Source organism: Ranitomeya variabilis, chromosome 5 (genome assembly GCF_051348905.1).
Source record: "Ranitomeya variabilis isolate aRanVar5 chromosome 5, aRanVar5.hap1, whole genome shotgun sequence".
NCBI classification, from domain to species: domain Eukaryota; kingdom Metazoa; phylum Chordata; class Amphibia; order Anura; family Dendrobatidae; genus Ranitomeya; species Ranitomeya variabilis.
In genome coordinates, this window is record NC_135236.1 from 86,175,494 (window position 1) to 86,195,656 (window position 20,163).

A 20,163-nucleotide genomic window follows, 5' to 3' on the forward strand; every position below is an offset into this window, starting at 1 on the left:
CACCAGATCCACCAGGGCGACCAGGATGAGCCCTATGGAAGGCACGAACAAGATCAGAAGCATGAACATCAGATGCATTGACCCAAGAATTATCCTCCTGGCCGTAACCCTTCCAGTTGACCAGATACTGGAGTTTCCGTCTGGAAACACGAGAGTCCAAAATTTTCTCCACAACGTACTCCAACTCACCCTCAACCAACACCGGAGCAGGAGGCTCAACTGAAGGTACAACAGGTACCTCATACCTGCGCAATAACGACCGATGAAAAACGTTATGAATGGAAAAGGACGCAGGGAGGTCCAAACGGAAAGAAACAGGATTAAGAATCTCCAATATTCTATAAGGGCCGATGAACCGAGGTTTAAACTTAGGAGAAGAGACCCTCATAGGGACAAAACGAGAAGACAACCACACCAAATCTCCAACACAAAGCCGAGAACCAACACGACGATGACGGTTGGCAAAACGCTGAGTCTTCTCCTGGGACAACTTCAAATTGTCCATAACCTGCCCCCAGATGTGATGCAATCTCTCCACCACCGCATCCACTCCAGGACAATCCGAGGATTCCACCTGACCGGAGGAAAATCGAGGGTGAAACCCCGAATTACAGAAAAACGGGGACACCAAGGTGGAAGAACTGGCCCGATTATTGAGGGCGAACTCTGCCAATGGCAAAAAAGCAACCCAATCATCCTGGTCAGCAGAGACAAAACACCTCAGATATGTCTCAAGGGTCTGATTAGTCCGCTCGGTCTGGCCATTAGTCTGAGGGTGAAAAGCAGATGAAAAAGACAAATCTATGCCCATCCTAGCACAGAATGCCCGCCAAAATCTAGACACAAATTGGGTACCTCTGTCAGAAACAATATTCTCAGGAATACCGTGCAATCGGACAACATTCTGAAAAAACAGAGGAACCAACTCAGAAGAAGAAGGCAACTTGGGCAGAGGAACCAAATGGACCATTTTAGAGAAACGGTCACAGACCACCCAGATGACAGACATCTTCTGGGAAACAGGCAGATCTGAAATAAAATCCATCGAGATGTGTGTCCAAGGCCTCTTAGGAATAGGCAAGGGCAACAGCAGTCCGCTAGCCCGAGAACTACAAGACTTGGCCCGAGCACAAACGTCACATGACTGCACAAAGACTCGCACATCTCGTGACAGAGAAGGCCACCAGAAGGATCTTGCCACCAAATCCCTGGTACCAAAAATTCCGGGATGACCTGCCAATGCAGAAGAATGTACCTCAGAGATGACTCTGCTGGTCCAATCATCCGGAACAAACAGTCTATCAGGCGGACAACGATCCGGTCTATCCGCCTGAAACTCTTGCAAGGACCGCCGCAGATCAGGAGAAACGGCCGACAAAATTACTCCCTCCCTAAGGATACCTGTGGGTTCAGAATTACCAGGAGAGTCCGGGTCAAAACTCCTAGAAAGGGCATCTGCCTTAACATTCTTAGAACCCGGTAGGTATGACACCACAAAATTAAAGCGAGAAAAAAATAAAGACCAGCGCGCCTGTCTAGGATTCAGGCGTCTGGCAGTCTCAAGATAAATCAAATTTTTGTGGTCAGTCAATACCACCACCTGATGCCTAGCCCCCTCGAGCCAATGGCGCCACTCCTCAAACGCCCACTTCATGGCCAAAAGCTCCCGATTCCCAACATCATAATTCCGCTCTGCGGGCGAAAATTTGCGAGAAAAGAAGGCACAAGGCCTAATGACGGAGCAGTCGGAACCTTTCTGCGACAACACTGCCCCAGCTCCGATCTCCGAAGCGTCAACCTCAACCTGAAAAGGCAGATTCACATCAGGCTGACGCAACACAGGGGCAGAGACAAAACGGCGCTTAAGCTCCTGAAAGGCCTCTACAGCATGAGGGGACCAATTAGCAACATCAGCGCCTTGTCTGGTCAAATCAGTCAGTGGTTTAACGACATCCGAAAAACCAGCAATAAATCGGCGGTAAAAGTTGGCAAAGCCCAAAAATCTCTGAAGACCCTTAAGAGAGGAGGGCTGAGTCCAGTCACAAATAGCTTGCACCTTGACGGGATCCATCTCAATGGAAGAGGGAGAAAAAATATACCCCAAAAAGGAAATTTTCTGGACCCCAAAAACGCACTTAGACCCCTTCACACATAAAGAATTAGACCGCAGAACCTGAAAAACTCTCCTGACCTGCTGGACATGAGAGTCCCAGTCATCAGAAAAAATCAGAATATCATCCAGATATATTATCATAAATTTATCCAGAAAATCGCGGAAAATATCATGCATAAAAGACTGGAAAACTGAAGGGGCATTAGAAAGACCAAAAGGCATGACCAAATACTCAAAGTGGCCCTCGGGCGTATTAAATGCGGTCTTCCACTCATCCCCCTGCCTGATCCGCACCAAATTATACGCCCCACGAAGATCAATTTTAGAGAACCACTTAGCACCCTCTATACGAGCAAACAAATCAGTAAGCAATGGCAATGGGTATTGATACTTAACAGTGATCTTATTCAGAAGCCGATAATCAATACATGGTCTCAAAGAGCCGTCTTTTTTTGAGACAAAGAAAAACCCAGCTCCCAAGGGAGAAGAAGATGGACGAATATGTCCCTTTTCCAAAGACTCCTTTATATATTCCCGCATAGCAGCATGTTCCGGCACAGACAAATTAAACAAACGACCCTTTGGATATTTACAACCCGGTATCAAATCTATGGCACAATCGCACTCACGGTGCGGAGGTAACGACCCAAGCTTGGGTTCGTCAAAGACGTCTTGATAATCAGAGAGGAACTCAGGGACTTCAGAGGGAATGGACGACGAAATAGAAACCAAAGGTACGTCCCCATGAATACCCTTACATCCCCAGCTCAACACAGACATTGCTCTCCAGTCCAAGACTGGGTTGTGAGACTGCAACCATGGCAATCCCAGTACCAAATCGTCATGTAAATTATACAGCACCAGGAAACGAATAATCTCCTGGTGATCTGGATTGATACGCATGGTTACTTGTGTCCAGTATTGTGGTTTATTATTAGCCAATGGGGTGGAGTCAATCCCCTTCAGAGGAATAAGAGTCTCCAAAGGCTCTAAATCAAAACCACAACGATTGGCAAAGGACCAATCCATAAGACTCAGAGCGGCGCCAGAGTCAACATAGGCGTCCGTGGCAATGAATGACAAAGAGCAAATCAGGGTTACAGACAAAATAAACTTAGACTGAATGGTGCCAATGGAAACAGACTTATCAAGCTTCTTTGTACGCCTAGAGCATGCCGATATAACATGAGTAGAATCCCCACAATAGAAACACAATCCATTCTTCCGTCTAAAATTCTGTCGCTCGCTCCTGGACAGAATTCTATCACACTGCATACTTTCTGGCGTCTTTTCCATAGACACCGCCAGATGGTGCACCGGTTTGCGCTCCCGCAGACGCCTATCAATCTGAATAGCCATTGTCATGGACTCATTCAGACCTGCAGGCAAAGGGAACCCCACCATAACATCCTTAACGGCATCAGAGAGACCTTCTCTGAAAGTTGCCGCCAAGGCGCACTCATTCCACTGAGTAAGCACAGACCATTTACGGAATTTTTGGCAGAAAACTTCAGCTTCATCTTGCCCCTGAGATAGTGCCATCAAAGTTTTTTCTGCCTGAAGTTCCAAATGAGGTTCCTCATAAAGCAAGCCCAAGGCCAGAAAAAACGCATCCACATCGCGTAACGCAGGATCCCCTGCTGGCAATGAGAAGGCCCAATCTTGAGGGTCACCCCTGAGCAAGGAAATCACAATCCTAACCTGCTGAGCAGGGTCTCCAGCTGAACGAGACTTCAGGGACAAATAAAGCTTACAATTATTTCGGAAATTCTGGAAGCTAGCTCTATTCCCTGTGAAGAACTCCGGCAAAGGAATTCTCGGCTCAGATACCGGAGCATGTACCACAAAATCTTGTAAATTTTGTACTTTCGTGATGAGATTATTCAAACCCGCAGTTACACTCTGGAGATCCATTATTGTCAGGTGCACACAGAGCATACAGAGATTAGGAGGAGAGAGAGAAAAAAGACTGCAGCAAGGCAGACTGGAGGAAAAAAAAAAAAAAAAAAAAAAATTCCAGCAGACTTCTTATAACTCTCCTTTCTCAACCTGGGTCTTTAACACTTTACGGGCCGGTCAAACTGTCATGATCTCTGCAGGCAGAGATCATAGCAAGCCTATAGAGGGACAAGCTCTCGGAAGATGGAACTATACTGACCATGAACTAAGCCTGCCGCGCAACTAGAAATAGCCAGGTAGCATTTCCTATTTATCGCTAGATGCCCAGCTCTGGCCTAAGACCTAAATAGCTAGCAGAGGGAAATATAAGACCTGGCTCACCTCTAGAGAAATATTCCAAAGAAGACAGTAGCCCCCCACATATAATGACGGTGAGTTCAGATGAAACAACAAACGCAGCAGGAAAATAGTCTTAGCAAATTTGAGGTCCGCTTACTAGATAGCAGAAGACAGATAGTATACTTTCATGGTCAGCAGAAAAACACTAACAAAACACCATCCAGAGATTACCTTAAACTCTGGCATTAACTCATAACGCCAGAGTAGCAATCCCTGATCAACGAGAGCTTTCCAGACACAGTAACAAAACTTCAGCTGTGAACTGGAACAAATAGGCAAAACAAAACATGGACAAAAGTCCAACTTATCTAGTAGTTGTCTAGAAGCAGGAACAAGCACTGAGAGGCATCAGATAACATTGTTGACCGGCAAGAAACCACCAGAGAAATGAGCTTAAATAGCGACACCCACTACTGATGGAATCAGGTGAAACAGGAAAGAGGATGACAAGTCCAATTCCACAAGCGGCCACCGGGGGAGCCCAGAATCCAAATTCACAACAGACAATACAACGGAAAATGTAGGCTACCTGCATGAAGAATAATATAATATACATTGAAAATATATAAATGAATATCGTCATCACATAAATTGGACCCATGGGAGTCCCATCTCCACCTTTTATGAGACTTATTCTGACATCAAGTAATTTCTTATCCACTTCTTCCTTGTCCCCTCAATGCAGGTGGCCTCTGTTACTTTCAGATAGTGTTTCTGATATATATATATATATATATATATATATATATATATATATATAATATATATATATATATACACACAGTGGGGGAAATAATTATTTCATCCCTTGCTGATTTTGTAAGTTTGCCCACTGACAAAGACATGAGCAGTCTATAATTTTAAGGGTAGGTTAATTTTAACATTGAGAGATGGAATATCAAAAATAAAATCCAGAAAATCACATTGTATAAATTATAAATGTATTTGCATTTTTCAGTTAGAAATAAGTATTTGATCCCTCTGGCAAACAAGACTTAATACTTGGTGGCAAAACCCTTGTTGGCAAGCACAGCAGTCAGACTTTTTTTGTAGTTGATGATGAGGTTTGCGCACATGTCAGGTGGAATTTTGGTCCACTCCTCAATCATTATCATTAAGATCAAATCATTAAGATTTTGAGGCTGTCACTTGGCAACTCAGAGCTTCAACTCCCTCCATAACTTTTCTATGGGATAAAGGTCTGGAGACTGGCTAGGCTACTCCATGACCTTAATGTGCTTCTTTTTTGAGCCACTCCTTTGTTGCCTTGGCTGTATGTTTTGGGTCATTGTCTTGCTGGAAGACACAGCCACGACCCATTTTTTATGTCCTGGCAGAGGGAAGGAGGATGTCACTCAGGATTTTACGGCACATAACTCCATCCATTCTCCCATTGATGTGGTGAAGAAGTCCTGTGCCCACAGAAACACCCCCAAAACATAATGTTTCCACCTCCATGCTAGATAGTGGGGACAGTGTTCTTTGGGCCATAGGCAGCATTTCTCTTCCTCCAAACATGGCGAGTTGAGTTAATGCCAAAGAGCTCAATATTTGTCTCATCTGATACCAACACCTTCTCCCAATCACTCACAGAATCATCCAGGTGTTCATTGGCAAACTTCAGATGGGCCTGCACATGTGCCTTCTTGAGCAGGGGAACCTTGCGGGCACTGCAGGATCTTAAACCTTTCCGGTGTAATGTGTTACCAATGGTTTTCTTGGCGACTGTGGTCCCAGCTACCTTGAGATCATTAACAAGTTCCCTCTGTGTAGTTTTAGGCTGATCTCTCACCTTCCTTATGATCAAGGATACCCCATGAAGTGAGATTTTGCACGGTGCCCCAGATCGATGTCGATTGACAGTCATTTTGTACTGCTTCCATTTTCTTACTATTGCACCAGCAGTTGTCTCCTTCTCACCCAGCGTCTTACGAATGGTTTTGTAGCCCATTCCTGCTTTGTGCAGGTCTATAATCTCCTCCCTGACATCCTTAGAAAGCTCTTTGGTCTCACCAATGTTGTAGAGGTTAGCGTCTGACTAACTGAGTCTGTGGACAGGAGCAAACTTACAAAATCAGCAAGGGATCAAATACATATGTCCCCCACCGTGTGTGTGTGTATGTGTATATATATATATATATATATATATATATATATATATATATATATATATATATATATATTGTAATATCATGTCCTTTTCAATTTATTGATAAAAATATTGTTTTTATTGGTAGTGGTAGTCTTGCACCTTGTTCCCGTCTTTTTTTTTTTAATTTCATATTGAGACACGTAGAGGTTTTTGCTCACAGATTCATGTAGGATTGTGGTATGCTTCATCACACACCATATTATTCTTTTCTTGAACCATTGTTTCTTAGAGGCTCCATAAACAAGTGAATTTTTATCATACTGTACATCCAATGATGCTCCAAAAACTCTAGGCCGATCTCTTCAAGTGGTTAGCAAAAACAGATAAAAAAAGCTGCAATATGTCACCTGTTGGAAAAAGCAAAAAAATATATATTTTATTTAATTTCCATCACAGTGAAAATGCTGAGTAAAAGCGTCAGAAACACATATGACCGCTTAACGCGTATCAAACTCCTGTGAGTCCTTAATTATGGGAATACTAAGTATAAAATAATCAGCAATTTTTGCTATTTACAAAACAGGAAATGCGTCACACATTTATAACCCACCTCACCATATACATATCAGAAGAATAAATTATCAAGTCAAAAAGCGCAAAGAAACGCAGACATGATTAGAATAGATACAAGAAACCATTTCTGTCAAGGTGCTGCCATGATAGAGTGGAGCCAGAAGACCACGTCATCTGATTTCTCCTACTCCTGCACTAACTAGAAGCACTTCACCTTCATATAAAATGGTGCAGTTTTCTTCTAGCAGTGCAGGGGTAAATCTGCTCTGTTTAGAGCTCCTGGAAGCTTTCCTGCATTAAGGCTCTCAGCTGTTCTCTGTTGGCCACTCCCCTCTCCTATGTGTATACTGGACTATGGCAAGCAAGAAATGCCAGAGTAAGCTTCATTGCTGCATGGCTCAGGAACTGGTGGTGTGTTGTTTGAAATGGGGTTTAGTGGATTTGTCTAAGGCCTTCTTCACGCATCCATTTTTTATGTCTTTATGGGGTTCATTTTTTAAATTCTGCAAATACGGTCACACGCACACCCATTGAAGTCAATGGTGGTGTACACATGTCAGGTTTTTCACATGGACTGTGTGTTAGTGTGACAAACGCGCAGACATGTCAGTTTTTTACACAGCACAGACATAATGCGTGCTGCACACTGATGACACACGGATGACATCCATGTGTCATCAGCGTGACACATACCAGTGCCAGGGAAGAAGCGGTACAGTTTGCGCTGTTCCCTGGAGCCAGCCGGCTGCTGAAGGCAGCTGTCATCTTTGTCTCTTACTCGCGCTGATCTGTGGATTGATGGGGTTAAAATAGAACTCTTTGGCCACAATGATCAAAGGTATGTGTGGAGAAAAAAGGTCACAGAATTTCAGAAAAGAACATCTCGCCAACCATTAAGCATGGGGGTGGATCAATCATGGTTTGCGGTTGTGTTGCAGCAAATGGCACAGGAACATTTCATGGGTAGAGGGAAGAATGGATTCAATTAAATTTCAAGATGTACAATAAAAAATTATATTGTGGTACCATGATAGCCAGAAAAATCGATGTATATACTTTTATGCCCAAAAATAACAAAATTATTCTTGGAATGATATCTTTATTGGCTAACCAGAAAAAAATATATATTTCCAAGCTTTCAGAGCACAGGGACTCAGGCAGATTTCTAAATTAATTAATAAGACAAGAGCACAACACTTAAGAGGTATTACAACAGGATATTTGTTCTGTTTCCACCTCATGAACAATTGTCCTGTTGTAATATCTCTTAAATGTTGTGCACTTTTCTTATTCTTTGGAAACCTGTTTGAAGAAGGAGCCTCTGTGCTCTGAAAGTTTGCAAATATATATTTTTTTCTGGTTAGCCTATAACTATGAGAATACTTTTCCAATTTTTGGGCATAAAAGTATTTACAGTAAAATTTCAACAAATTCTTGATGCAAACATAACATCTGTGGAGCTGAGAGAGCTATCCTAGCACCTCTTCCTTAGGAAGCTGAACCTTGGACATGAGTAGAATTGGTGGGCCAGAGCACGTGTGGAACAAAGTAAGTACAGGAGATGGAAGAATTTGTCAGGAAGAATCGGGTCTGTCTGAAGGACAGGGAGAGTGAGGAGATGCCACAGTGTGAACTGTGCTGCTGATTTGATGGATGCTTTGCTGCTTATTAAAGTTCAACTGCTGGAAAAGAACCTCTTCTCTGAAGTGATTTGCAGAGCCTGCGTGATAGCAGCCAAAAGGAATTTGACAGAGCTTGAGAGTGTGCTGTGGTCCATGTTACACATGCAGTACAAGGAACAGTATTTGACTTTTCATGAGCAAGGTGTCGGGTGCTCACTGATTGTTGCTTAGTGGACTCGCCCATGGCTACCACCCCGGGCCACCTTTTTACAGCATTACAGACGCCTTCTTAATCCTTCTGACTTTTGGGCCCCTTGGCAACCTTCCTCTGGTTCTAATTGAAACACCTGGGTGTTTATAGACTCTCAGTCTGCTTCAGGGAGTCGCCGGTGATATTCACATTTTCCCCTTGTGAAGGCTTGGAGCTTACTTCTTCTCTGGTGCTGTTGGAGGACGTTTGGTGTTATCTCTCTGGAGTCTGCTTAAGTTAAGTTGCTTTCCCTTGTTTCTCTCTGTTCTTATCTTTAGTGTTCAGTGGGGACTGACCAGTGCTCATCTCCCTTTCCCTATTCAGGGCCTAGCTCTAGGGATATACAGGGTTTAGATTAGTGCTCTGCGATTGGTGTGGAATCAATATAGGGACAGTAGTTGAGGCAGGGTGCTATTAAATCTGCCCAGGGGTCTCCACTCCCTCTTTTCCTAGCATTTGCTCTTCCTTCCCCTCTTTCCCTCATGTTGCACTTAGTCTTCCCACACAGTGTGTGACAGATTGGCTCCCCTGGCATTAGCTTACATCACCAAGAACAAAAAGATCGACATGCCGCATCCTTTTCTCCCCGACCATCATCTGTCGGGGGACATTCAGAGTAACCCATACACTCTGATATCGGCGGGTCCAGCCTACTTAAGTCTAATATTTATAGGGCCCTTTACACTGCCTATACATTGCCCCCCATCCAACCATTGATGGCAATTAGGAGATAAGGAGGAACTCTGATTAGCACAAGGCAAGTCTTTGTTGTCCGACCACCGCAACCCCTTTGTATGCCAGACCATAACTTCCCTCTCCAATATTACTGAAGGACAGCTTGCGCTTCTCTCCAAATTACACCTCACCACTTGTGCACTTGACCCCATCCCACCTCCTCCCCAACCTCACCACTACACTTATCCCATCCCTAACCCATCTCTTCAATCTATCACTAACTTATGGTACCTTCCCCTCTGCTTTCAAACATGCCACAATCACACCTATGCTCAAAAATCCTTCCCTTGAACTGAGCACTCTGTCCAGCTATGGCCCCATATCTTTGCTCCCATTTGCTTCCAAATTCCTTGAGCAGCACGTCCACACTGAACTTTCCTCTCACCTTGCATCTAACTCTCTTCGACAGCCTACAATCTGGCTTCCGTCCCCACCATTCCACTGAGACTGCCCTGACCAAACTTACGAATGACTTACTTACAGCCAAAGCTAACAGACAATTCTTTACACTTCTCCTTCTAGACCTGTCCTCTGCCTTCGACACAGTTGACCACTGCTTCCTACTACAGATCCTCTTTTCCTTTGGTGTCAAAGACATTGCCCTATCCTGGATCTCCTCATACCCTACCAACCGCACATTTAGCGTTTCCTACTACCATACTACCTCTTCATCCTGCCCCCTCTTTGTTGGTGTCCCTCAAGGCTCTGTCCTAGGACACCTTCTTTTCTCAGTTTACACCCTTGGCCTGGGACAACTCATAATGTCCTATGGCTTCTAGTACCACCTGTATGCTGATGACACTCAGATCTACCTCTCTGGCCCAGATGTCACCTCTCTGCTCTCCAAAATCCCAGAGTGTCTATCAGCCATATCCTCCTTCTTCTCCTCTCGCTTCCTCAAACTCAATGTGGACAAATCTGAACAAATTATCTTTCCTTCATCTCGCACACCTTCCCTACCTGATCTATCTATCACAATAAATGAATTCACACTTTCCTCTGTCCCGGTAATCCGCTGCCTCGGAGTAACCCTTGACTCTGCCCTGTCCTTTAAACCGCACATCCAAGCTCTCACCACCTCCTGTGGCCTCCAGCTCAAAAATATTTCCAGAATCCGTCCTTTCCTTAACCCTCACTCTACCAAAATGCTTGTATATGCCCAAATCATCTCCCGCCTCGACTATTGCAACATCCTCCTCTGTGGCCTACCTTCTAACACTCTCGCACCCCTCCAGTCCATCCTTAACTCTGCTGCCCGACTAATTAATCTCTCTCCTCGCTACACTCCTGCTTCCCCTCTTTGCAAATCCCTCACTGGTTCCAAATTTCCCAGCATATCCAGTTTAAACTACTAACACTGACCTACAAAGCCATCCATAACCATTCTCCTCTGTATATTTCTGAACTAATCTCTCAATATCTTCCCTCAAATAATCTCCGGTCCTCCCAAGACCTCCTTCTCTCCTCCATGCTTATTCGCTCCTCACCCAATCGCCTCCAAGACTTCTCCCGAATATCCCCCATCATCTGGAATTCTGTACCCCAACTCGTCCAGTTATCCACCACATTTGGATCCTTCAAACACAACCTGAAAACCCATCTCTTCAAAAAAGCTTACCTGTAATGACCACACGACCACCTCAACACCATCGGAGCTACTGCAACCCTCAACCTACTGACTCCTTCCCCATAATCCTGTAGAATGTAAGCCCGCAAGGGCAGGGTCATCTCCCCTCTGTATCAGTCTGTGATTGTTAGTTTGTTTACTGTAAGTGATATTTGTCTATTGATGTAACCCCGTCTCATGTACAGCACCATGGAATTAATGGTTCTATATAAATAAATAATAATAAAAATAATAATACTTGGTCCATGATTCTGGTCACAGAAGTGATGACTGTGCTTGTTTGGTGGAGCGAACTGGACCCCAGACCAGGGCAGCGCAAATATGCCCAACTCTATACCTTTTCGATAGTATTTGATTTACCTCATTTTTCTTTCCGTATCCTCTTTTGCAGTATGGTTTCTACAAGGTATTAACCCATAACTGTTATACAACGACACAAGAAACAGAGGAAATATCTCTACCTCATAGCTGGGGTTTCCACTCTACAACTTCTGCAAACGTGGTGGCCAATGGCCATACGATTCTTCAGGTAAGCAGAGAGCAGCCATTAGTTACATGCATATCTTCAGCCATCAGCTGCAAAGTGAAATGCCAGCACCAAAATGTTCTGTGCGGTTTCTTTATTTCAGATGTTTGCTTAGGAACTTAGGATGTCATGGTCAAATTTCCACAGTTTTCAGTCAGCCATGAAAAGGTATCAGCCACTGAGGACTCTCAATTCTAAATATGTTGCCACAGTTTTGTGGAGATTCTGTCATGTAGCATCAATAATTTACATGGTTGCTGGAGTATATATTTGGAACATTGGAAAATTAGCTGCTTAGCGTCAAGCACATGTGGGATCAATGCAATCAAAGGCTTCTACAGTACTGTACTTTATTATTGGTGTACAAAAGATGTAAAGTCTTTCCATCCAGGCGTAAAACACAAATTAACCCTTACTGAACACTAACTAGACTTCAGTTTCCCGGACTATACAGGTGCCCTTCTACCAATCACCCGAAAAAGGAGTTAAAGGATGTGTTATGTTACCTCACACTAGCTAGAGGCAACCCTTCTGTCCCTTTAGTTTTCATGATCCACTCCTGAAACCCAGTAATGAATCAGACAAACACCAGGACTGACTGGGGGCTCAGTGTTGCTTAGGGCCTACAGACACTACCTTCTGTGACATACTCCACATTCTACATCCTGCAGACTCTTGTTGCATCTATTTATCCTCAGGGGAAATCTTCATAATTACGCCATGTCCACTCGTATATTGGATATCGATCCCCATGTATTTGCTGGTCGTTCAAAGCCATGTGTGACTGCATAACACAAGCCGCACCTTGTCATACACCATGTGATAATCTGTAACTCAGGTACTTGAGTGCAGTGATACAGAGGCGTGGAGCAGGGGCTAACTATTATTTACTTAATTAACAGTAATAAACTCCTTGCAGGGAGATAACAGGGAAAAAGGAGATGCAGGGTAAACAGTATAACTGCTATTCAACTATACAGTCTTTATATAAGGTTTAACTTATCGTAGCTCCGCTGTCCGTTACTCTCTGGAGGTCTAACAGGTGATGAGATACCAGCGGAGGCCTATGTAGCATCTTCAGGCATCCTTGCCCAACACACTGTCTCACTTCTAGCGGCAGCGGGCAGTCACCGGTTTTGCTCGCTGAGCCCCTAGTCCATCTAACTGCGGATCTGAAGAGTGAATCTCTCCGCAAAGTTCCAATCGGCGTATGTGCCTCTGAGCAATAAAAATGTTCTGTGGGCAGATGAAACAAAAATAAATCTTTTTTGGCAATGCAAAGCAACAATTTGATTTCAGTTGGCGCAATGAAGCTTTTAAGGAAAACAACACCCTACCAACAGTTAAGCATGGTGGAGGATCCGTAATGCTGTGGGGTTGCTTTGCTGCATCCGGTACTGGTGGCCTTGACCGTATCACATAAATCATGAAATCAGGGAATTATCAAGAGATTTTAGAGCGAAATGTCCTACCCAGTGTTAGAAAACTTGGTTTGCGTTGAGGATCATGGGTCCTCCAGGAAGACATTGTCTCAAAGCACACATCCAAAAGTACACAGGAATGGTTGAAAAATAAATAATGGGCTGTTTTAAAATGGCCAGCAATGAGTCCTTACCTCAATCACATTGAAAATGTTTTGGGTGAGCTGAAATTTGCCATTGCAACCCTGCACACATTCAAGAGCTTGAACAAACTGCAAAGGAAGAGTGGAAGAAAATAGGAGTGCAAGAAGCTGAGGCGTGCAAGAAGCTTATAGATGGCTACAAGAAACGTTTGGAGGCTTTCATCAATGCCAAAGGGTGTGCAACCAAGTATTAATTAGGGGTGCATTTATTTCCGCACATGCTGTTCATTCTGTTTCTTCTTTGAAATTACAACATGTAAGTTGAAAAAACGTGTTTTATTGTTGTATTTGGACCACTAAATAAAAAATCCTGAGGATATAACTTTGAGACATTTCCATTTATTTCTGAAGATATTGTACAGACTATAAAAAAATTAAGGGGTGCCAATAACTATGAGCATGACTGTATGTATGTATGCTGTAGCCATTGCTCTTTGACCAACATATTATGACTGCATTACTTCACCTCCGAGGGAACCAATGTTCTGGGTGGAGGCTAAGATAAAATGCCATGTTGTAAATTCACAGATTATCTATAACGGAAAGTATCTCATAAATCAATAGTGCAAGCAAATATAAGAAACTTTGTAATATATACAGTATTATCAGAGAAAAATACTACTTTCTCCACTATCTACACTGTGTAGCGCTATGGCCGCCTCCCCTGCATGGTGTCCCCTTCTCCCTCCATGCAGGGATGCCGACTTACTCACCACTCCGGCTCCACGGCATGATTCCCCGCCATGTTCCTACTTCTCTCTGTAGTACATGCCACATTTACTGGTGGTGCGCCTAGTATGCGTAGTATTGCTGGAAGTCATCTGGTATCAAAGACTCCCTCTCTCTTAGTCAGTAGGCAGTGTGGTGTTCTACCAGTGGAGTTGTGAGGACCCTTGATCCCGGTGTGGCCAGGCTCCTGTTCCCGAATGCCTGATCAGGGTGTGGCCAGTGTCCTGAACCGGAATCCCTGGTCCCAGTGCAGCCAGTGCCTGAACGTTGTTCTCTGGTCACTCTGCGGCCAGTGTCCTGAACCCGAATCCTTAGCCTTAGTGCTCTCAGGGTCCTGAACCCAAATCCCTGGTCCCAGTGTGGCCAGTGTCCTAAACCCGAATCTCTGGTCCCGGTGCAGCCAGTGCCTGAACGGTGTTCCCTGATCCCAGTGTGGCCGATTCTGTATCCGAAGTCCCCTGGTCCTGGTCTGTGTCTGAACATTGTCCCCTGGACCTGGTCCTGGTGCTGCCAGTCCTGAATCCGAAGTCCCCTGGTCCTAATGCAGCCAGTGCCTGAACATTGTTCCGTGGTCCATGTGTGGGCAGTCTCTTACTCGGTATCCTAGACTGGTGTGTCTCAACATATCCCTAGTCCGTGTTATTGAATCTGACCCTTAGGGTCAGCAGCTGCAGTATCAGGATCTGCCCAGGAGTGGTACCTGGCAGCTACCTGCAGCCCCCAGTCTGTCTCCACTATAAGGAACTCCAGTGAACACCAGGTAGCCGCTTAGCTATGCCCCTTCCTAGGCAGTCCCGATTCTGCGGTACCGTGAGTCCACAAATCCACTTGTGCCACCGTTGGGGCAAAATACACTGAGCTCACAAAGGGATCAGAATACAGCTGCCTTTTGAAGTCTAGGAGAAGGCATGGACACACACACGCATACAGTGCTGCTACTTTTTAGCAAGTGTTCTATCTTATCCCATTGCTGGATTCTCAGCTACACTGCTCAATACTGTTATATAGTGATCTTCATGAGATGGAGCTTATAGGGGAGAACACTCCAGAATAGGAGTCATATAATGGCCAGAAATAGTGTTATTCCTTATGTACACACGTGAAAACTTATTCTGAAAGGTCACCTGATATGATGAGTACACTTTATTCACTGTTGTTTTTGCAACAACTTCTTCAAAATGGCGACTGTGATTCATGAATTTGTGTCAAAATCAAAAATACTCTTTATTTTTATCTTTAACCGCTTCTTCTTTGGGCTATTTTCCATTTTCGTTTTCACCCCCTACACCTTCTTGCAAGAGCTATATTTTTTTCCGCCCTTTTGCCATATGAGGGCTTGCTTTTTGCGGGATGAGTGGTACTTTTGAATTGCACCATTCCTTTTATCATTGATGCTCTGAAAAGCAGGAAAAAAATTACAAGTGGGTTGAAATTGCAAAAGAAGAAAAGTACAATACCACAATTATAATTTTTTTTTATTTACCATGTTTACTATACGATACAACTGACCTGGCAATATGATTCTCCAGACCAATACGATTACACAGACACCAAACATGTATAGTTTTTTTTTATTTAAGTGGTGAAAAAAAAATTGGAAATAAAAAAAAAAAAATGTTTAGTTTTGTCACCATTTACCAAGAGTCGTAATGTTTTCAATTTTTGGGCCATGGGACTGTGTGAGGAATTATTTTTTTGTGCCCTGAGCATAAGTTTTTACTAATACCATTTTGGAATATATAAAATGTTTTGATCTTTTATTGAATTTTATTACAATGTTGGCAGCCAAAAATAAATAAATTCTGGCATTTCGTTTTGTTTTTTTTCTCGTTCCACCATTTTTTGATCGGATTAATTTATTTTACCGGTATACAGCTCTGGCAAAAATTAGGAGACCACCACATCAAAACCCTGTCATGGACAGCCCAATCTCCAGACCTGAACCCCACTGAAAACCTCTGAAATGTTATCAAGGGGATGATGGATAGTCACAAGCCATCAAACAAAGAAGAACTGCTTACATTTTGGCGACAGAAGCAGTGTGAAAGACTGGTGGAAAGCATGCCAAGAGGCATGAAAGCTGTGATTAAAATCATGGTTATTCCACAAAATATTGATTTCTGAACTCTTCCTGAGTTACAACATTAGTATTGTTGTTTCTAAATGATTATGAACTTGTTTTCTGTGCATTATTTGAGGTTGTTAAGCAGTGGGGGTTTTTTTTGTGTGTTTTTTTTATTTTTGACCATTTTTCTTTGTCAGAAAAAAAAATACAAAATTTATTGCTTGGAAATTCAAAGACGATGTAAGGAGTTTATAGAATAAAAGAACAATTTACATTTTACTCAAAAATTTACCTATAAAGAGAAAAATCAGACAAACTGAACATTTTGCAGTGGTCTCTTAATTTTTATCAGTGCTGTATTTTTGTAGATCAGACTTTTACGAACGCAGCAACACTAAATATGTGTATTTTTTGTTTTATTTTTATTAGGGCACTGGGGGGGATTTGAACTTTTGTACTTTTTTACATTTTTTTTAAAATATTTTTTTAAAACTTCTTTTTTTCACTGTATTTAATAGTCCCCTTAGGGGACTTAAAGCTGTGATTATCTGATCACTTGTGCTATACAGAGCAGTGTACCATTAATGTTATGTAATGTACAGTGGAAATCAAAATGTCCTATGAACGTCAGCTAAACGCTGGCTTTCAGAGGAGTATCATAATGATAGCAATTAGGGTCTTCTGCAGGCCCCTGGCTGTCATTGCAAGCCATCAGTGCCCTGCTATAGCGTCGATGGGTGCAGGGAACGATGCATCCCCCCTTCCAGCATATGTTAAATGCCGCTATCAGGTTCACAGCTCTGCTCCGCTCGTGGCTGTTGAAGGCAGATGATGGCTGAATAAATCAGCCATCATGTTTCTGGAAAAATGTGTGTTTGGCATGCGAGCCCACATCAAAGGCAGGGACTGTACGCCATATGTTGTGAAGGGGTTAACAGTTTTTGTGACATTTCATATAGAAAACTCCTTCAGAAACCTCACTCTGGTGGAGAGGGAACTGGAGTGCGTTGCGGCAAAAAGAATGTGACGTTTTGTAATAGTTGCATTTCATGAATCTGTCTAAAACATCTGAATAAGGCGAGTTGTCAAGGGAAATTAACAAAAAGACTTAAAAAAGAAAAGCAACTTAAAAGTGGAGCAAAACGTAAAGTGAATTAAGGTGCAAATACTGAAGCCACTAAAACGGGAGGAAATTACTCTAGAAAAGTAGAGAAACAGCTATGAGGAATCGGGCGAGATGTCATTTCCCAGGCATCAGGTAATGACACTCTGGTGGTCTCCTGGTCTTTGCAAACATCTGAAATGTGACATTTGCAACCAGTTGCCTTACTAGTCACTCCCCGAAGCTGTGCTGGATCGGCAGGGGATTGGAGCAGTATTGTGTCTTGCTATAGCATTTGCTATGGTTTTGGTTTTTTTTTGTAGGACAGATAACCTCATTGAGGAGATAAGGAACACGATTCTCCACGATTACAGATACGTATAAAGCAAGGAGCACGCTGTAATCACCTGACAGGCGAGTAAATAGTCATAACACAGCATTCTGCGTCCAGCCCCGGGCCGAGAGCAGCTGCTGTGTAAGGATGAACTAGTGATGATGATCATGTGCTGGGCACAAGCGTCTCGCATACACGTCTCAGCGAGCTGCCACCATGTGTCCTACTTACAGGGATGAATACGCTTATACTTCTTACTATAAACCATCATATGGGTTGTATGATCACTATCACTATTTATAAAACTTCTCTTTCCTGTTTTTTATTGTCATCTGTGTTGTGTACGTGTTTTTCACGGATACTCATTATAATCTATGGGGCTGTTCACATGTCCATGATTTTACACAAACCTTGCGTCCATGCTATATGCACGGAGACGTGCCCATTTATTCCTGTATCACGGATTACAAGGGCCAATACTAGTCTATGGGTCCGTGAAAAACACGTACAGCACACGGATGGCGTCAGTGTACAGTCCATGTACTTTCCGTGATAAATATTGCAAAGGATAGGAGAAACTTTATAATTTATTTATCCATCCGTATGGACAAATTCTTTTTCCAGCCATCATGCTGTTGTATCTCACTTTTTCGTCCATCAGCTATCATGCTCTTTATCCTGCAGCATTTATTGCAGTACTTGTATGTTCTCATTATTCCTCTTAGGCCATTTTTCACTCCTTTAGTATTGGTCAGTAATTGTAAGCCAAAACCAGGAGTGGGTGATAAATACAGAAGTGGTGACGTGTTTCTATTATACCTTTCCTCTGAATGTTCCGCTCCTGGTTTTGGCTTACAGATGCTGATGTAAAATACTGACCAAATACTGCTAGTGTGAATGTGGACTTACCTTGATGTTACTTTTCAATTCTCACCTTTGTTTTATTCTCATTTTAGCATTTTTCTCCTTCTGGATTTTGATCCTCTTTGTCATTAGCACCTTGCCTTTTAGTACATACCTTCTCTTTAGGGTTTATCACAATTTTACGCAACTATACACCCGTGCACTTTTCTTTTTGTTGTGCCCACATTGTCTAGCCAACTGGAGTGTGGTCTTTGTTCTACACACTTGCATTTTTTATGTGCTGTTCCCTGTTGTGAATTTACCTTTTTGGCTCCCTCTAGTGGTTACTAGTGATTTGACTGGGAATATCTGCCATCCCTTGTATGCTCACCTGGGTCGTTAGGTCAGGGGTGTTGCTATATAAGCTCCCTGGACCTTCAGTTCAATGCCTGGCAACGTTGTAATCAGAGCTAATCTGTTGTGCTCTTGTCTACTGATCCTGGTTCCTGCTAGATTAAGCTAAGTCTGCTTTCTTGCTTTTTGCTATTTGTTTTGTTTGCATTTTTGTCCAGCTTGTACATAATCTGTATCCTTACCTTGCTGGAAGCTCTAGGGAGGCTGGAGTTCTCCCCCCGGGCCGTTAGACGGTTCGGGGGTTCTTGAATTTCCAGTGTGGATTTTTGATAGGGTTTTTGTTGACCATATAAGTTATCTTACTACATTCTGCTATTAGTAAGTGGGCCTCTCTTTGCTAAACCTAGTTCATCTCTGTGTTTGTCATTTCCTCTTACCTCACCGTTATTATTTGTGGGGGGCTTGTATCCAACTTTTGGGGTCTATTCTCTGGAGGCAAGAGAGGTCTTTGTTTTCCTCTTCTAGGGGTAGTTAGTCCTCCGGCTGGCGCGAGACATCTAGCGACCAACGTAGGCATGTTCCCCGGCTACTTCTAGTGTTGGCGTTAGGAGTAGATATATGGTCAACCCAGTTACCACTGCCCTATGAGCTGGATTTTTGTACTTCGCAGACTTACTTGTTCCTCTGAGACCCTCGCCATTGGGGTCATAACAGTTTGCCAGGCCAGTATTAAATGTTAAATGCATTGCAGAAGCGGGATTATAAGAAAGAAAATTCTGAGTTTTTTTTTCTCTTTCTCATTTTTTTTTCTTTTCCCCTTTACCTCTGAGTGGCTTGTGTTTGCTGCAGACATGAATGTCCAGACCTTGATTACAGGTGTGGACCAGCTTACTGCTCGTGTGCAGGGCATACAAGATTATGTTATCAGAAATCCTATGTCAGAACCTAAGATACCGATTCCTGAACTGTTTTCCGGAGACCGATTTAAATTTAGAAATTTCAGGAATAATTGTAAATTGTTTTTGTCCCTGAGACCCTGTTCATCTGGAGACTCCGCTCAGCAAGTGAAAATTGTTATTTCTTTTTTACGGGGCGACCCTCAGGATTGGGCCTTCTCGCTGGCGCCAGGAGATCCGGCATTGGCTGATATTGATGCGTTTTTTCTGGCGCTCGGTTTGCTTTATGAGGAACCCAATCTTGAGATTCAGGCAGAAAAAGCCTTGCTGGCTATGTCTCAGGGCCAGGACGAGGCTGAAGTGTATTGCCAAAAATTTCG